Source organism: Chamaea fasciata, unplaced genomic scaffold, assembly GCF_029207755.1.
Source record: "Chamaea fasciata isolate MVZ Bird 193981 ecotype frontalis unplaced genomic scaffold, bChaFas1.0.hap1 SCAF_3, whole genome shotgun sequence".
Classification (NCBI taxonomy): domain Eukaryota; kingdom Metazoa; phylum Chordata; class Aves; order Passeriformes; family Sylviidae; genus Chamaea; species Chamaea fasciata.
Window position 1 is genome coordinate 100,175,694 of NW_027094088.1, and position 16,645 is coordinate 100,192,338.

The 16,645-nt window shown below is 37.0% G+C and overlaps 1 protein-coding gene across 1 annotated transcript in view; it reads left to right on the forward strand.

Annotated features, from left to right (window-relative positions):
* GREB1 (growth regulating estrogen receptor binding 1) overlaps nt 1-16,645 on the forward strand; it is an 87,925-nt gene continuing 71,280 nt past the window's right edge. The window contains exon 1 of the mRNA XM_066179938.1: nt 1-24. The gene's annotated coding sequence lies outside the window, so the exon portion shown is untranslated. The remainder of the gene's footprint in view (nt 25-16,645) is intronic.

Here is a 16,645-nt window from a genome sequence, read left to right on the forward strand (position 1 = left end):
AGAGCAACAAAGAGAGTCTCAGAGGTAAGAGCCATGCAACTTGCAAAGCTGTAGCTTCTGCCAAAATAAGGGGAAGCAGCAGCAACAATAGAGAGAAAAGCACCTGGGAATGCTCCGAGACGGCAGGGGGGTAAGTGGAAGCCCTGGGTTGCCGAAGGTTAGGGAAGTGTGAGTTGCAGCAGCAACAGGAGCCGAGTAAGAGGGAGCAGAGCAGGTCCGAGGGAATCGGGACAGCAGCCGGCAACACTGAGCTGCTGTGTCTCAACTGCCTGTGTGGGAACAGGAGAGAATGGGGCAACAGCATAAATGATACATGGATTAATGGAACTTTACAAAGGTTAGAAATAGTTTATTTACCCAAAATACGTGTGAACAAAACTATGAAAAAAATTCATTACTTTGTGCATGTCAGAAGAAAAAAAAACCAAAAAACCTCCAAGTTTACATATTGTCTTGACTCTTTTTTTTTTTTTTTTTTTTTTTTTTTTTTTTTTTTTTTCTTGGAAGTTTATTTTTTCATTTTAGGACAATGTTTCAGATCAAAAATGCAGTTAATAGCAACAAAAGAAAAAAAAGGACAACATTCCCAAACTAAGATGGTTTTAAAGTCAAACAAAATGGGCTGTTTGACAATTATTTTGAGAAAGTATTTGTGATACTAAAACAAGATATGGTGTTTGACCTGAGAAATACTGTTTCATTTCATTTAGGAAAAAAAAAACAAACCCAATTTTATTCTGGCCTAAAATGAAATTTCTAGTTTTGTGTTTTCATCCACTCAGACTAAAAAATCAGCCATTTGATTAGATGTATTTATAAAGTGAAATGTTTATTTTTAGTTGTGGCTACTGGGAGGTTAAATGAAGGAGACAGAAACTATAGCATCTCTGCATTGCAAAAATTGATGTTTGCTTTTTGCATGTGCTTTGTCTCATTGACTTGACTTTTTGAGATACGAGCTACGTTGGTTTTGATCTAATACTTCATAGACCCTTGTGAAATTATTAATGAATAAAAGTTATAGTGTCAGTGTTTGTTGTTAAACATGTAGAACCACCTACTGAGAAAATTAATAGTGGTTTGTATGTCTTACACGTGAGAGTCTTTAGGACCTTTTTTTTTTTTTTTTCTATGAAACATAGTATCATTCTCCGAAGCTGGACATTCTGGAATATTTGTGCTTAATTGGATGTTTCTGTGTTTTCATCTCAACATTAGGTAACTAAAATAGCTGTAGAGAGTTGATTTGATGTGTGAGGGTGGAAATTGGAACCACTATTCTGGTGCATTGGGAACTTGGAGGTGGTAGCGCTAGGTTTGATTTGCTTTTTTGTCAGTGTAAATTTATTGGTACAAGTGCACGTGAGATCAACATCAGGGTCTGTACTGGTCTACATTGCCTCATTTTTTGTATAAATGAGAGAAAAGCCACATCACAGCAATGGGACTTCTCTTCCATCAGTTTTACAATGATCTTAATTGCTATTTCAGGGCTTATTTCAGTTATTTTATTATTTTCAGAATATAAATAATAGTCTGACATGGCTCACCATGTCTGGTGCAGTAGTTGTCACCTCTGACTTCTTACTGAAGTTAGTAGACAATCAAGGTTTTTATTATAAAAGAAAAAACAACTTGCTTTCCTGTCAGCCCATCCCATTGCTTATACAAGTAGTTTGGCTTTGGGTTTTGGTGGGTTTTTTTGGTTTGGTTTGGTTTTTTTGTTTTCTTTTTTTCCTATCTTTTGATTTGCTGACTTCAGGAACAACTGATACATTTTTGCAACCTCTTGTTTTGTTTTGTCCTTAATGTACAGCTGTTTAAGAAAACATTGAATTAATTGAGGCCTTAAAAGTCTTTTATTTCCTTCGAAAAACTAAATGTACAAAGTGATATTGTTATTTTTACTTTCCTTTTTCTTTTTGGTTTTGAATACAGTTTTGATTTTCTGTAGCTTCTATTACAGAAATATCATTTTCTCACTGTGGAACTTTTTAGCTGTGTTAGATGCATAAAGAGACAGTAATAAAAGAATCCTAACACAAATCTACCATTGCAGGTAAATTTCATTTGAAGCTAACATTCTTTTCTACTTAGACAATAGTTAGCTATTGTTCTTTTAAAACAACTTTCCATGAATTGTATTTTTCTTGAAGTTCATAAGGGCTGGATGCAAAGCTCCCTGAAGTCAGGAAGAGACATTCCATAGACTTCAAATGACTTTGGATCAAGCCTGTCACGTGAGATTAGCTCCTGGCAGAAGATGTAATAAGCACAAGCCGAGAAAGGAATGATTTAGGGATGGAATTTCACTCGGGCTGTGATCATCTTTGTGCTGTGAATATCTCTTAGGCACAATGTTTTTTTTTTCTGTTAAAAGTGTCCATATTCCTTGGTTTTAGGAATATAGGGTTTTTCTTTTCACTTATGCCTCAAGTCTGTTGTCTGTTTGTGTCTGCATGTCTGTATTTAAATGCCTTGTTAGAGTAGTCTGGATACAATAGCTCAGAATCTCTCAGATGAGATTTTGTATTATTCAATAAAACTATGGATAATATATACAAAGTTAAGGAAAGAGTTTTCAAATGTGAAATAACAAGTTAAAAACAATGGTTTGAATTCTGTTATTTCTTGTTGAACCAAAAGAATGCATAAGAAATTACTGGCTTTCGTAGTATCTCTTTTAATAAAACAACACCTGTCCCCAAAACCCAGAAGAGATTGCTGTGTGAAATATGAAAAGTGGCAAAGTCAGACATTTGCAATTTTTCTGCATTTGAAGCTTGTGCAACTTGCACACTGTAAAAGTAACCAGGGGAAAACCAGTATAGTTTTGTATAGCACAATAAAAGGAGAGCATTTTACACCGGAGTTAAGTCAAGCAAAAATTGGATTAGGAAGTTGTAAACTTTCAAAGGTGATTCTTAGTAATAAATCAAAGCCTGTGAAACTCCCAGACCCTCTAGTGATGCTGGGCATAGTTATCTTTAGGGGAAAATTGCCTTTGGTTCTTATTGATTGTGGTTTTTCTAATGAATACAAAGACTGAAAGGTGAATGATAAGTGATCTCTCACTCCTTTTTTTCACCTTCATACAAAATAAAACATTTACTTACTCTCAGCTGAGATCAGGCACAGCCAGTGATTTATTTCATGTGAATAAAAGCTACATGAGGAGCATAAAAGGCTAGTGAAACTACAACCAACCAAAATCTGCATGAAAACATGCCTGGTTTCACAAAAACATGCCTTCATTTGTGTATTCCACATATGCACAGGGAAAGTATTGCTTCCTGAACTACAGCTGAATATTTCCTTGCCTTTTTTCCCCATGCAGACTATGGTTAATGATTCAGTCAGTTGGGAAATCTGACTAAACCTTTAAAATTTCTTTTAAGCAGACTGTGGCAGGAAATACTATAATTTACTAAGGAAATTCAAATGTATCACTAATATTAATTTCATAGACATTTGTAGCTGTATCTTTATAATTACACTTAAGGATTCCAAAGATTATTGGTTTGTTTTCGATTTGCCTTCATTTGCCATTATCCATATGCTGCCTTTCATGCTTAAATACTTATGTGAGGAATAAAGAAAGTCTAAGAAGTAACATTGCCAGTGGTGTATCTCTCAAGAAACAGTAAAGCCATTTAGCCATTGTGTACTGTAGGAAAAATGCTGTAAAATATAAATACTGATTGAGTGTTATATGAAGAAAATACCTTTTTTCTAGTTAAACAGCACAGCAGTACTTCACGTACTAAAAGCAATCTATAATTATGTTGATGGCATATTGATATAATTATACAGTAGATTAAAACGAAAAAATATTTGTAGAAAGTTTATTAACATCACAGGAAAGAAGATAAATAGTAAAAACATAGAACCGTAGGATATCTCAGTTTGGAAGGCACCCATAGAGATTATCAGGTCCAACTCCCTGCTCCTTGCTGGGCAACCTAAAACTAAACCATATGACTAAGAGCATCATCCAGACACTCCTTCAACTCTGTCAGGTTTGGTGCTGTGACCCTGTGCCAGTGTCCAACCATCCCCTCAGTGAGAAACTTTTTCCTGATTTCCAACATGACGCTGTCTTCCCCTGGGTTCAGCTTCGTTCCATTCCCTCTTGACCTCTCACTGCTCACCAGAGAGTAGATTGGCACCTCTGCCTCCACTCTCCACCCTGAGGAGGCTGTGAGGTCCCCCTTGGTCTTCTCCAGGCTGAGCAAACCAAACAACCTCAGCCACTCCTCAAAAGTCTTGCCTTGCCTTTGACACCATCTTGTCACTATCCTCTAGACAGACTCTAATAGTTTGATATCCTTCCTAAGTTGAGGCACCCAAAAATTGCACACAGCATTGGAGATGGGGCTGTGCTGGTGCAGTGCACAGAGGGACAATCACTGCCCTCGACAGGCTTGCTATGGTTGGTGATGCTGTGCCTTTGGGCTGCCAGAGCACACTCAGCTTCGTATTTCCATTGATCCAAACCCTCAGATCTCTTTCTGTGGGGCTGCTCTCCTGCCCAGTTTGTATGTTTAATCAGGATTGCCCCATCCTAGATGGGGAATCCATCTTGCTCTTCCTGAATTTCCTTCAGTTGGTGATTGTGCTGCTCTCTAATTTCTGCTGGTGTCTCTCTATATAAGGCCTCTTGACCCTCCTCTGACTCCACAGCTCCTTTTGTGTTTTTCAGCAAACTTACTCCTGTGTCCAGATAATTTGTAAAAATACTAAATAACACTGGCCCTAAAATTGAGCCCTGTTGAACCCTGTGGGTGACTGGCTGCCAGCCTGATGATGCCCCATGTGCTCTAACTCTTTGAGCCCTCACCTTGTCATCTTAGAAAAAGATGTCATCTTACAAGAATCGTCATGAGAAGTTTGTCTTCAAAATGACAGTGACTTTTGTTCTGTATGAAATAGAAGTTATGTAACTGTCTTGAGCAACTTTGAAGTGCCAGCTGTGAATTTTACAGTATTGTAACTTAAAGACAACCTGCCTTTCCTCCATGCCTAATGCAGGAAGAAAATTAAGAAAGGCATGAAATGAACAGAACTATAACAATTTCAATTTTTAGAGTATCTCCTATTTGCCTACAGTAGCCCACTCATGAACATTAGTACCAGTATGTTTGTGGCCTCAACTTGATCTATACACTCTTTCTTTTATAATTTGTGCATAAACAGTTTACAGCCTAGACAGACAATGTGTTTTAACTTACGTAAATTACCCTGCCCTAAGTGCGCATATGCTTTTTCAGCTGCTCCATCATAGCTACTCATGGCTAAAAGCTTTTGTCTTTGAGGCCTTAACAAAGAAGACCTTCAGTGACTTTGCACTAAACCACTTCTATCTTGCAAACTGCGTTTCCAACTTCATGCTCAACATATCTTTAATTCTTCTGCCATTTGCTTCCTCTTCAGTCAAACCTAGTCATGATCTTATTTTCTTTCAGTGGGCTGGAAAGGCGGAAATGGGAGATTTTGGCAAGCTGTTAATTTAATGTACTGGCCAACAAGCAATCTGTACACTGACAATCCTACATCTTCCAGTTCAACTGTGACATGTGGAGGTTTAATACAGAAGGGAAAAAAGCTTCTGTTCAGAGAAACAATAGGAGGAACAACTAGAAAATCAGGTAGCATTGCTGTTTGCTGGGAAGATGTGCTTAGCACATTTATTCTGGTGACAGAATAAAAGGGAAATACTGTCTTTTCCTTGGGATTATTAAACAGACATTGGGTTTACTGATGCAAAAACCAGTCTTACTCATACTAGCTCAGATAGCTGTGTTAAGGAATTTCTTTGCTTAATGGACCCGCTCGTTCTTAATGGATCTGTCTTTGCTCCACAAATGGATGTTTTTGTATGGAGGCACAATCTATCCACTGGGCTGCCTTCCCACATGGGGAAGCTAATGATTCCAGGTACTGTACATATCAAAGTAGATACATGTCTTTATTTGCAGTTTGGCTGATTAGTAGAGAGCTTAGAAAATTGTAGTATTCTCCAGCTATAATGCAAGTCTTCTGAATTTCTCAGTGCATATGTTATAAAACAGATGTCCCTAATAAAGATCTAGTAATGACTTTAATGCCCCTAGAAAGCAAATGCTACACTACACCTCTGCATTTCTAGCATTTAGTTATTACTGTGCCTTAAAGGATCCCTACAATCTCAAAAGGTCAGGTTACATTTTTCAGTTAAAATACCAACATCTGTACATTTCAGGCAGTGATTGTGGATAGTCTTCTATAGATTTTAGTATGGCTTTCCTTGCATGTATATCTTCTTTTCTTTTATCCAGTGAAGTTTCCCAATATATTCTGATGCTTTTTTTTTCTCTTTCTGTTATGCAGCCAGCATTTCATATGCACAAGGGAAAGGCAAAGGCAGCTGAGGGATCCAATTGGCAGTATCAGCTGTTGTGAAAAAGAGTGCAGCAAGGGGGGGCAGGTGACTTGGCTTGAGTTCATTCCCAGGTTTCATCCCACTGATGATGTTCACTGTGTGAGTAGTGTTCTCTCTTGGGTTCTCTTTAGCAGAAACTCGGTGATTTCCCTCTGAGGCAAAACTTAAGCATTGTTCTGCAGCTAATTCATTTCAAAGACTGCTCCCACTCGGCAAAGTGGATGTATGACTCTCCTAATGCCATGTGATTTTCTAATACTATTGAAGTAGGTCTCTTACCCTGTGTGCAATGTGAGGCAACATCCCTGTTCATGTATCACACGCTTTTAGTTCCATGCCAAAAAATGCTGCTCTGATAAAAGCTTCAATACAGCCTGCATAATAATGAAATTAAACTGACTGGGGGAAAGACCACACACAAATAGTTATGTCAGGGCCATGAAGGCCCAGCTGAGGCCCAGAGACACTGAGGCCCAGCACCAGGTGATATGAACATGGTCCTGCAGTGTGAATGCAGGCGATTCTCCAGCCCTGGACATAAAGGCCTGGTGTCTCTTCCTGGGCCAGATGCTTGTAGCCGTAGAGGTGTAAGGTCATGCTGACACGTCAGTCTGGGTGTGAAGTAATGGAATAGGATGGCAGCAAGAAAACAAAGCCTTATGGATGGTGCTATTCCCATGTTGAATTAGCTATACTGCTTCACTGTATTTTTACTGCTAAGTGTCATTGCTGTTGCATGTGATTTGGTTTCTTTGGCACTGTGTTCACTTTCTAAAGAAAAAAGGCTGTCTTGAATTCAAGCTAAATCTTACTCAGTTGGAATGATCCCTTTAAGCTTTGCAAATGAGATCTTAATCTACAGGGAAAGCTTTCTGGGGTTTGGTTGTTGGTTTGTTTTTTTTTTTTTTTTCCCCCACTGTGTGCTTCCGTGGGTCCAGAATGAAATAAACTTTTCCTTTTAAGGTGCAATTTTTGATATATCCAATTAAAATTTCTTTCACAGTTGGTTTTTTTTTTTAGGTTATGTGGTGAGAGTCTGGAAACTCCTAAAGATGATGTTACAATGGAGAAAGAATAGTCTGACAAACAGCAGGACTGCAAAGGAATAATCTGTTCTTCTGTTTCTTCTACCTACATCAGAATTAAGTTTAGCTGCAATCACAGAATTTGCCAACACTCGGGGCTGTGTATAAATGCATGCACATGAAAAGCTAGTGTCTTTTACTAAGGCTTTATTCACACATCCTCTTCTGACTGCAACTGTGCTGGCTGAGATGGTTCCTGCCCCTAAGAATTCCTTACTGCTCTTCTGTCAGAGAGGTGACAGTGCCAGCTGAGCTGCTCCTGTGCATGGCTCCTAATCCATTCTGCTTGAAATTAATAGGGCTGGTGAAGATCTATTACTATAACAGTGTTGACATTTTTTTACTGAAGAGGGTCAGAGACAGCTCACAAGAAAGACAATGTGTGTAAAACTGGCAGGGCAGTAATTTCCAACATCAGAGCAACAATGAGCCTCTATAAAATAGATTGTAATCTTTCAGTGGGCACTGCCAGAGCTGGAAGATTTGTTGATGGCCTTGTGTGCATTTAATTTATGTCACTTATGTTTCACTATTTTCCTCTTGCTACATAGTTATGACCTTAGGTTTGTATATATGTTGCCTGTTCACAGGTAGGTTTGTGTTATCCATGGTCAGGATTCAGTTAAATAAAAATACTTATAGACTTGGGGTTCATTAGATTTTCCCCCCTGTTTTAACTTTATCTGTTTTACATTCTTGCTGGAGCTGCTCTGAGGGCTCTGTACTGATTCAGAATCAGGCTTCCTGTTCTGTTTAAATGCAAGCAATTTATTTTAAAAATAATGAGATTAAACATCGAACATCAGGATCTATCACTGAGCAGAAATCCTTGGGGTCTGGTTTAATTTAAAACCCACCAAAATCAGAAAAATCAATTTGAACAGTCCTTATGTGGCTATCATCAGCATTTTGTCTGAGAACTTTATGAATTCTAAAACTTCTTAAAAAACACCTCTTATTCCCCTCTTTGCTACTTTTTTTTTTTCTTTTTTTTTTTTTTTTTTTTCTTTGCTGGTTTCTGCCTTATTTTTTTATGTAATATAGAGGAGAAGAGAGTTTTTTAAAGGTGTCAAGATTCTTGGCTGTTTGAATCCCTTACCATTCCTTTTGTGAATTCAGTTTCACTCTTTTCTGGCAGACATAAAAATAAATAAACATTGGCTGAGCTGAGCAGATAATATTAGGTGATTTAGAACTGGCTTTAAAACAGCATTAGAAATCCCGGTGTTTGCATTATACATGATGAATAGTTTGATTTTTAAAATGTTGACATTTACCTGTTATCCTATATCTGTTGCATTAACACTGGTACATCATTGACTTTTAAATTAGGAGGCATATTATCAGTGTAGAAAAAAATGGTAGTGATGCCAGTTTAAAAAAAATCAATGCTAAACAATTTACCATTTGGGCATTGTTTATTAAACTAAAGGTAGTTTAGAAGCTTGTATACTGTAAAATCCATCACATTTTGGACCAGACTTTGTTCTCGTTTCAAGCTAAAGAACTTCATGGCAGGATTATATTTTAGTGGTGTGTTACAAAAATTGTTGTCAAAGCACAAGAGGCTGAATATAGACACTAGTTTGGATAAACTCCAAATTTGTGCATGTGTATGGATCGTCACTAGGTTGGTCTTGTTAAGAGTCTTTACTTGTAAATATGTGATTTCACATATATATTTGGAGTGGGTTTTCAGCAGGACCTCCCATAATAATAATAAAGGAGAGAAGGGTGTTTCTCTAGGTGTTTGCCTGACTTCCAGTGTTTTGGCTGGATGTGTATTAATTCTGTTTGACCATTTTGTGCAATTTCAGTCCCTCAGAAAGGTGAAAAATGAAACTGTCTAAAAGTACCCATGATAATCTCTGGTAGTTTTGTAGAAAATTATTCTCTAAATATTCTGGAAAGCAGGGGGAGACTGATCCAATTATCAATCACAGGTGTGTAGAAAGTGAAACATTTTGAAAACATGTTAAAATCAAATTTCTTTTTAAAACATGAATGTATAGAATTTTTTAAAACATGAATGTGTAGAAATCAATCTCAGTCCTTAACATGCAGCCTGCACACCATTTAAAATATGTATGTTTATTGAGTGAAGTTATGTCAGCAAGCAATATCTGCATGTTAGAAATAGAAATCTGTATGACACTGACTAGGTAGAAATACTGTGACTAAATGTGCACAATCAAGGCATCATGATGACATGTCAAGGCACTTTAGACAGAGTAGTTGGCTTTTAGAAGGCAAATGTCTGAGAATGATTTGAAAACCAGAAAATCAAAGGGTTTTTTTCTTGTTGACACTTTTCCTTCTACTCTCTTTGTAAAATCTTCTTATTGTTCCCACAGGTACATTAGGACACAAAGCAATTATGGAAAGCAAAATAAACCCTTAGTTCATTGGCTAAATTTGGAAACAATTTTTCTGACCGTCCTTCAAATGAGGATGTCGGAGTGCAGAGGTCAGGGTATAGAAGCCTTGGGATATCAAAAGGTGGTGAGAAGAATGGCTGGGATTTCCAGCAGCCTGAGAGTACTCTTTTGTCTCTGGTGGTCAGTTGTCGAGGATGATGCCTGTGGACATCAAAGAAATGTCTAAACAGTGTTATCAAGGCCTGTCCTTTGCCCCCTGCCATGTAATGGGCCTCTTTTCAGGAAAACATTGGGAAAGCTGAGAAAGCGAGTTGTCCTATCATAGTGCTATTAATTCAGCAAGAAAGCGGATCAATAACATTTGCACTAACCAGTAAAACAATCTGTTAGTTTCTAAAAATGCAGATTAGTCAAGCCTATAAATTAGACACTGCACATTCAAAAATAAGTTATAATTTTTTTTTCATAATGTGTATGTAATGAGACCTTAGTTTCAAAGAATTCCTTTTTTGCCTTCTTGGAAATATTGTGACAAACTGGGTGGGGAAATGAAACAAAACAAACCCCCTACCTTCCTTTGACACTTGCAAAGCAGTTTGGTTTGTGGGGTGGTTTGGTTTTGTTGGTTTTAATAATGTGCTATCTGTACTGAAGTATTTTTAAGAACAAAAAGGAGCCAATATTTCATGCAATTCACGACTGAAATTTTGACTTTGATGGCTGAAAGAGATATGCCATTATTTTCAAGATAACCTATTTCAAATCTATTCACTCTTTTAGTATACTGGTGAAGGAACAGCTACTGTGAGCTATTGTGCTAAATGCAATAACATGTTATGAGAAAAAAAATACTGTTTGCTTCTTGCTGTTTTGGATTTCTTTTTAGCGATCAGATCTCTTTAAACCTTCCGTTTTGCAAAGAGATATTGCAAATTCTAGTGGTGAACAGCTGGGGTTGTAATCTGGTCCTGAACTATGTAAGAGCTTATTAAGCATAAAATAGGGACTAATAGAGAGGAAGGAAGCCTAGAAATGGGCTTGTGCTGGTGATTCCTGTGAACCAAACTCTGGAGTTTTTTAGCTGTTTCAGAGCCAATGATAGTGCCTGTGTCATTATGCAGTGCTGCTGCCATTCTTGAACTAAGTAGACACAGTGTAAAAAACTATGTCTACTTAGTGCACAGGACTGAGGGCTCAGTACAATTTGTGGCTATGGGTGAGTCTCTAGCAATATTTGATAAACTCAGGATTCACTGCTGCACACATTTTGCTAAGAGTGTATTATTAATTAGAATGTCCTTGAAATCTTTAATAAAATTAGACCACATAAATACATATAATTGAATTATTGTCATAAGAAAACTACATGAATTCAATATGATGATAGTTAAACTAAATGGTAATGTAAGTATTAAAAAGAAACCTGTGGTCAAATCAACAGCAACACTTAAATAGAGGAAGTTGAAGCTGGGATTTTTCAGTATGTAATTATGTGACATCTTTAAATATAGCTAAAAGCGTAAGTGCAATGTGTTTTTGAAAGCCTGAAATGAAACAGTTTAAGGAGCATGTGTTTCTCTGCCATACTTCATTTTACTGTAAGACTGAAGAGAAAACTTTGATATACACCTATGAGTTAACTGGGAGAACATGGATAATAATATCACTGTTGCTACAGTAAAGTTTATTACAAGTAACAGATGTGCTGGGATAATTGTTATTTATTTAGGTGGATATTGCATTTGAAAATTGGCATTTGGGGTTGCTGAGATGACTCATCATTACTACCCTCATTTAGTAAAGAAGATGAAGAGCTACAGATTTGCTTGTGTGCTTGAGTGACTGCAGAGAGGCTATGTGGTCGTATTAATTTTCCTTGCTACTCTGAGAGTCCAAATGCTTTTCACTTTCAGAGTATGGATCATGGACATGGATACTATGTATTCCATAGTTAATATAGTTTATAATAGATCATATAATGTTATTTCTGAAAAAAAAAATAGAAAACAAAGTATTGCATCTCCTATAGTATTTTCACATTTTTCTTACTACACCTGTGGTGTTTTTTTTTGTCATAGTTGCATCCTGATTTTGCAAACTTCTCTGTCCCTAAATTTTCACAAGAGAGTATTTTCAATGAGTGAAGAACATCCTTCTCTATTAATTGGAGAGGTATGGATTTAATGGAGTGTTCAATGCATGAAACTTCAGTAGGGTCTGTTGTGATAGGACAAGGAGTAATGGTTTTTTAAAAAAGAGGTTAGATTCAGATTAGATATTAAGAAGGTTTTTTTTATGTAATTGGTGAAACACTTGTATAAATTGCCCAGAGAGATGGTAGGTGCCTGCCCCTGGAAACATTCAAGGTCAGGTTGGATGGTACTGTAACTGACATGGTCAAGTTGAAGATTTCCCTGTTCACGACAAGGAGGTTGGACTACATGACCTTTAAATGTTGTTTCCAATGCAGAACATGCTATGATTCCATGATTCAATGTTTTTCCTCATGAAAGAAGCAGGATAGCCGTTGGAATGATCATGCAACAGAACTGAAATGAAGAAATGTCTTGCTGTCATTATGGCTTCTCTTCTGGTTTTTTTGTTTGTTTGTTTTTGATATGGTACAATTAGATTAAATAGTTAAACCGGAATTTCACAATAATTTCTGAAGAAGTGGTCTCCTATGGTGTTTAGCAAGTTTTTGATCTAATAGTCTTTCAGAAGAATTTTGGTTGTGAATATCTAGAGATGTATGGATTATTAATATCTTTTAATTCTGTCACAAATTTATCAGAAAGAATTATATGGGAAACCTGTTACATACCATGGGAGAGTGTATGAGAATTTCAGTAATATGAAAAAAAGTGAAAAGCAAATGCTGCTGGATAACACAGGTTTTGTGTTTGGAGAAGTTGCAGCCTATGTTTGAATAACCCTGCAACAAACAGTATCACATTCCCTACAAGATGAGGTTCCTGTCTTAAATTTCTGTATTTTAAATTAAGTCTCGTTATTACGTAGCTCTTCTCTTGAATCTGGCTGAATCTCATATCTAGTCTGACTTGCCTCAGAAAATGAAGAGTACAGTCAGTGCTCATTGATACTGCACAATGATGGGACAAAGTAAGAGAGAGAAAGTAAAAACAATTTAAAAGATATAAACTAATAAGACTACACATAAAAAAATGTGAACCTGTTTGTGAAGAGAATGAGAATAGCCTAAAGAAATTTGCTGCTGAGTGACGTGAGTAGCATCACCCTCAGTAGTGTTGTGTGTAACCAAAGGCAGGGAGCAAGCACAAGGCTTAAATCATAGTTTAGACAATCTACCCACAGAAAATCAGGAGTTGATGTAGAAGCTTTACTATTATAATGAATCAGATATTCAACTTGCTCCTGTATTTACTTAATCTATGAAGTTTCAAGGTAAAGAAAACAATGTCTCTTTTTACATGGGTGTATGTGCAGCTGCAATACTATTATAGTGTCTATAGGTTTGCAAGAGTCTCAAAATGCAACCTCTTAATCTTTTTAACATGGATAATTTTAAAGCCTAGTGGTGTCCAAGTGCTAGTATTAGTTGTTTCATTGTTGAATATTCATATTCTTGGAAAGGAGAGGTAGGTGGAAGTGGAGTATGTATATCATTTTTGGGGAGGGTATTGAGAGTAAAAAGTTTTAAAAAGGCAGTGAGTAAAAAAGAAGTCAGAGAAGGCAGGATGAAGAAGGGAGAACTGACCAGTGGGCACATGGACGTGAAGGCAGAGTCTGAAAAGCTAAGTAAGGCAGTTTGTGGTGAGCCTGAGTTGGAACTTCCAGTCAGAGTGGTTCCTGGTACAGTTTTGTCCTGTGGCAGTCAATAATCTTCCAGGCAGTGCTTGGGCTGGGAATGGCATGCACCAGGGACTGTTCCCAGAGCACATGGACCTCACGTACTGTCCCAGCAGCTTTTCCCCCATAAAGCGTTTTCACAGCCATTCAGTCCCATGCTGTGAAAGCACCGATGATGACTTGCAACACAACCTTGGCACTGATCAAAATTCTGACTCAAACCACACTTAATATGCCCACAAAGCCATAGGGCACTACATGCATTAAGGGAGTGGGCATGACTGTGCCACAGAACAACCAGTGGCCTGGTTTTATGTAGCCATATAGACATGGCAAAGGAGCAACATTCCCCATTTCTATGTAGCTGATGAATGGGTGGGGTTCCTGAGAAGCTGCAGCCTCACCTGAGTGGGAGTGTTTGCCTTGTTGAGTAGTGATAATGGCAGGGGCTTCATCTGTATGTGCCTTCTGATAAACTCATTTCTCTGGAGCCTATCACTAAGGGCTGTTGAATGTGATATACAAATAAGTGACTAATAGCAATAACTAAAAGTTCTATTTCTGCGTACAGGACATATTTTGTCTTTGACTTTTATACAAAATTCTTGTGAGGTCATGCAAGTAGAGTGATGAGTGTCAATTGATGAAGAAAACTACAGTATAAGCAAGTGTTGCGTTATGCATTGATAGCTGAACCTCAGCCTGAGAACACAGAAGACTCTGTGTGTGTGTGTGTGTGTGTGTGTGTGTGTGAGGTATTAATAGGTATGTATGCACAGGTAGTTCCTACCCATCTGATTTATTTTTATCCATCCTGGGATGTAGCTATTGCTTAAAAAGAGCTTCTTAATAACATACTGGGACACAGTTGTGTGAAAAAAAAAAAAACACCAAAAAAAACCAACCCAAAAAAACAACCAAACCAAAGTAATACATAGAATTTATTTGAAGGAAGCAAAACTTCAAAACTGCTTATAAAGTAGAAACCTATTCAATCAGAGAAAGTTCCGTAAAGCTCTGCTTTGGTAAAGGGTATCACCTTAATGGGAAGAGGCTATTCATGTAGTATATAGACCGGTAATTGAATGCAGGAGATGATGAGGCCAAGATAATAATGTACAATTTCCAAGTCCATTATGTCAAGCACTGAAAGAAGTCATCAGTCAGAGTGTTAGGAAGAGTGACTTGATAACAGAATTCTAGAAGAGGTAGGGTTATTTTCTGTGAACTAGTTATTCCTGCCTTTTCTTCTTCAGAATTTTTGGCACATGAGACAATGAAGAAGGGTAATATTTCTGTCTGAAAGTGACTTGGGCCCTCCTATGGGCTTGACTCATACCTTTCTTTAGGCAGAGATGATGATGTTCCTGAGTCTAAGTCAGCTTGTAGATAAGCAATAGTTATGATTATTCTTCAGTAATTTTTCACGTTTCCCTGCATAGGACAAATTCTTGAGAACTCTTCATTTATAGTTCATCCCATATTCTGTCATAGAGGTAGTGTTTGGGTACCTTTGATGGGATATTTTTCTTTATTCTTCAGGCATGTGAACCACTCAGAATCAAAGACAATTGGAACTTTCAAAGTTTTCACTAGAAGTTTAAATTTGTTTCCGGCCAATCTTGCGCTAACATTCCTGAATGCATCAGCTTTGTGCTTTCAAATTATACCATAAATTGTGATATTTTTCTGAAAGAGCCATTATCAAATGTCTAGTAAAAAGACAGTCTTTATATGAAATGATTGCTGCTATTGGACAAATGATATGTGCGTGTAAAATACACTGCATGTGTAATTACAGGGTAAAATAGTTACTGGCAGTTGTGTAAGAGCCATTTGTCAAAGGCAAGAAATTTGCTGTTACAAAAAAGCTTGTTCCTAACATGTCAGTTGGTGCAATCTGTCCAGCTGTGGTGTTTCAGACATACCATTTTGTACTGTTCCTGCTGTCCCTTTAGAGTGCTGCTCCATTCTTTAATCCAGTCACAGGAGCTCTGTTCTTTAAGTCTCTCTCCATCATGAGAGACTGTTCTGTGCTGCAGGGACAATGTACAATGGATAATACTTAAATGTGAGAGCAATGCCCAGCATTTTTGAAAAATGTGGGACTCTATCAACCAACTGAAATAATACTATGTGCAGTTTGTACTTTTTAAAATAGATCTATTGCTCTGGATTGCCTTTCCTATTAATACTTTTTGTGTATGTGTTGCAGAACATGGAATCATGATTTCAAAAAAGAACAAGACAAAATGTCAAACAAGGCAAAAATGTCATAATGACAGTGTTTCCCCTCCAGCTTCTTTTCTGTAGTATGAGGTGTCAAAAATGGTAAATTTTAACATTGCTTTCAGCATGATGTCAGAAATCACACACCTGTCAAATTGAGTTCTAATTTTGTTGATGAATTTATTATCATTTTGGCAGACTTGAATCCAGAATAGCTTTTTGATAAATACTGAGAATAAAAGAGCAAATTTTATACTTGATTATGTAATCTTATAAAGAATACTTGCTTTTAAAAAAAAAATTGCTACATTTTCCAAAGGTCAGCAGCAGCATATATAGTCGCTATGCTATTGCAACATTACATTGTGGTTGTTCAGAATGCTAAACTAAAGTAGATTTTGTAAGACCTTTGTCTTTGCAATTTGACACTCAGGATTCTGTTTAAAGTGAAGTTTTGAGGCATTGGAAACTGCATTAAATTTTATATGGTGGTAGCATAATAAAAGTATTTTCACACTGTAATATGTTCACAGTAGGTAGCTAATGTATTCAGTTGAAAAGTGCATTTATGTTAATATATGAGAAAATGATGAAAAATTCATCCCTTTGTATTTTTTCTTGGGGTGAATTGATAGACTAAACTGGTTGAAACGGCTGTGCTGTTTTGAATTAGGCATAATAAAACTTAAAGTAAAGATGAA